Source organism: Paramisgurnus dabryanus, chromosome 4 (genome assembly GCF_030506205.2).
Source record: "Paramisgurnus dabryanus chromosome 4, PD_genome_1.1, whole genome shotgun sequence".
Classification (NCBI taxonomy): domain Eukaryota; kingdom Metazoa; phylum Chordata; class Actinopteri; order Cypriniformes; family Cobitidae; genus Paramisgurnus; species Paramisgurnus dabryanus.
In genome coordinates this window covers 12,638,704-12,642,293 of record NC_133340.1, presented here as the reverse complement: position 1 = coordinate 12,642,293, position 3,590 = coordinate 12,638,704, and the positions used below count along the sequence as shown (strand labels likewise).

At 32.6% G+C, this 3,590-nt stretch overlaps 1 long non-coding RNA gene across 1 annotated transcript; it reads left to right on the top strand.

Annotated features, from left to right (window-relative positions):
* The first annotated feature begins 2,242 nt into the window (after positions 1-2,242).
* LOC135786207 (uncharacterized) lies at positions 2,243-2,968 on the top strand. The gene is made up of 2 exons (XR_010546897.2): positions 2,243-2,303; positions 2,463-2,968. It is a non-coding gene; the product is annotated as an uncharacterized lncRNA (long non-coding RNA).
* The last annotated feature ends 622 nt before the right edge of the window (positions 2,969-3,590 follow it).

Genomic DNA, 3,590 nt, shown 5'->3' with positions numbered 1-3,590 from the left:
CAACAAAGTTTCAATCTCCCTCAGAAAGTAAGCTAACGTTACACACAGATGTCTACCGCTGCTTTAACTCGCTTTACACCTTTTTTAATGAATATAGGGTTGTTTTAACTAAATTATGAGGGTTTTGGTGAGTTTATATTGTGTTGAAAGTGTGGTGACAATGAAACTATTTTTAACGAAATGGACAAAGACAACCCGCCAACGCGGTCTTGCGGTCCCAGCATAACGGTCGTTTATCTCGGCGTTTCATCCGTTCAGTTAGCGTCAGAGAAAAGTATTAAGTTCGACTGTTTGGTAAGGCTGTGGTTGTAAACAGACAGGACTTGACACGCCGTACACAGCATACCGAACTCCTCCACAGAAGTGAAAACAAGAAACCTCATATTTAACTGGATACATGCATCGAACTCATCGCAGCTTTAACTTCGACCAAATATCATTCAGACCATCTTAATATCAGATGAACGAAAGGGATTGCCGCGCGTATTGTTGTTATTATATTACGGTATATCCGCAAAAGCAGAGAATATCTTCTCTAAAGCGTTTTACACGTCCAGTAAGTTGTCCAATACATTTTTATGGCATATTGTTTCCACCACTTCAGATGCATTACATGCAGTATATATAAGTTTCCAAAACACATCAAATCAATGCACGAAAAGAGAATGGGCTCCGCATTTACGTACCTTTGTCTTCTCGTCTCTGTCATCTGATCCTTCATCTCTGGATGTAAAATAGTCCATTATAACATCGTGTAGGAAACTGGCATCACCAGGATTGCTCAGATTTAGGCGATCATGTTTATCTTTAAAGTGAGCAGCTAGCTACTAACTTGTTAAAAAACTTTGCGTGAAAAAGCGTGTTACACCGCAGCCGGTCCGGGTAAAACATTAAAGGGACAGTCTTTTTACCTTATCACTATAAATCGCTATTTTCTGCACTAAACGAGACATTTTCAGAGATTTTCTGTAGACAAGATGTTATAATTAAAAAAAGACTTATTTAGATATTTAGATATAATATATAATATAACAACTAATATATATATATATATATATATATATATATATATATATATATATATATATATATATATTTGTTTTACAACTGACTAAACACTTACAGTAATGTTTTATTTGTTAGCATAGCATGATATTAGATTTAAACTAACTTGTTAAAAAACTTTGCGTGAAATAGCGTGTTACACCGCAGCCGGTCCGGGTAAAACATTAAAGGGACAGTCTTTTTACCTTATCACTATAAATCGCTATTTTCTGCACTAAACGAGACATTTTCAGAGATTTTCTGTAGACAAGATGTTATAATTAAAAAAAGACTTATTTAGATATTTAGATATAATATATAATATAACAACTAATATATATATTTGTTTTACAACTGACTAAACACTTACAGAAATGTTTTATTTGTTAGCATAGCATGATATTAGATTTAAACACTTAATACATTTTTAAATCAATCACTTTGTCTCTGCACAATGAACATTATCAAATATTATTAATGTTGTAAAATATATTGTTCATTGTTAGTTCATATTAGCTAAGGCATTACCAAATGTTAAGGAATAAACTCTTATAGTAAAGTGTTACTACATTTTCTTTTACCATTTCCTTCACAATGTCTACTTATTTCTATGGCTAACAGATTTTGTAACATTTGTCTTTTTTACAGTCTTACCATTGCTTGTAAGCTGGATTGGGTAAGATGGATCATCTTTAAAGGAACCAGGCAAGTACATGATGTACAGTTACAAGTCATGTATTTTTTCGACTGCAATATTAAATGCTTTCACGTCACATGCAAAATTACACAGGAATGTGGCTAATCACTTTTTATTTGTAGTTTACATGAGTGTCATTGCACTTTTCAGGAGTTAAGGCAGATGTGGAGGCACAATGGGTGATACCAGACACACACCAAGCACATTATGTTCGGTAAGTTTGCACTTTACCACTACAGTTTCTTTAAATACCCATGTATACACTCATTCACTCATTCACACACAACACTGTAACACGACCATACACAACATGTACACAATTGTCTTAGTTTGCCATGTAGAAATATACAAACAGAAATATTCAGACTTTGGTTATAAGAAATTTAATTTAATAATTATATTTATTTAGCAGAGGTGTCCCTGGACTTTATTGACAAAATATTTTGTTTTCAGAATAAAAAGTTGTGTCCAAATCAGTAACAATTGTACTTTCTGTTCAGGACATTCAATCATGACATGATCCATGTGGATGCTGTCCATTGATGAAAGAGTTTGTTCAGCGGTAAGTGAATCTTCTGTATTTTTATGTAATTAGGTGTGGAACAGTAGAATAAGAGCAAAAGGTTTCAGAATAGGAGTAAATTCAAGGCTGAGTTTAATTTTTTAAGAATCTTTTTCTATCTTATATTTGTTGACTTAATGTTTATGATATTTCTAACAGGTTTCTGAATAGAATTAATTCCAAAGATGGGAAAAAGTGCACATCCAGACAAGGAGCAAGCAAAGAGACAAGGAACTTGGTGCAGAGAAAAGCTGTGGCCATTAACCCCCATGTGAACAGCTTCATGCAGTCCCTGATTGAGTTCGAATGGACGACTTCAAAGTAAAGGCCACTGTGGTCTGTCTGCCACAGTTTAATTTTTAATTTATTTTTAGTGTTAAATGAAATTTAAGTAGAATATTTAAAACTATGGGCCAGTGTTCTTTTTACCACAGTGAAATGTTACCTTTTAGTCGATGATGGACTTTAAACTGAAAACTTCAAACTATGGAACAGTGTTCTATTTGCCAGAGTTAAATATGTTACAGCAGGGGTCTCCAAACTTGTTTATACTTGTTGATTTTATTTTATGTTACTTGATTATATGTTTATTATTGTTTAAAATCTTGTTTTAAATATGTTTGTTTCAATTAAATGTTTTTTTAAATAAAATTTTGATACATACATTGCTTGGATTGCCTTTTAATTCATTATGTTTTAATTTAGCATTTTTACCATATTAATAACTATAGATTTAAACCTAAATCTCTAGCTATTTTATATAATATTATTGTATTAACTGTAATAAGTAATAAATAGTATTTATGGGTCAATATAGACATTACAGTAAATTACTGTAAAAATAGACTACTGTAATAAAATATTGTAAAATTACAGTACAGTACTGCTTTGTAACTATACAGTACTAGTTTGTGTACTGTAAAATGGTATTACAGTACAGTACTGTAAAACCAAAATACAGTAACTTACTGGCAACCGTGCTGCCAGTACCGTACTGTAAAAATACAGGGAAATCGTTAACAGTGTAAATGAGCACGTACCAAAGTCGAACATTGTTGCTGTGCATGTTTTATGGACCTTGGTGAAGCCATGCTTCAAAAATATTATATATAATAGCTCATAAATTAAATGCACACTGAAAAGGTAATTTGATATTGGTAGGTTGGACTGCTGGATTGAGATCTAGTAGGTACTTGAAAGAAATATGGAAATCCAACTGATGGGAATGAGAATATGAGAGAGAGAGAGAGAGAGAGAGAGAGAGAGAGAGAGAGAGAGAGAGAAATG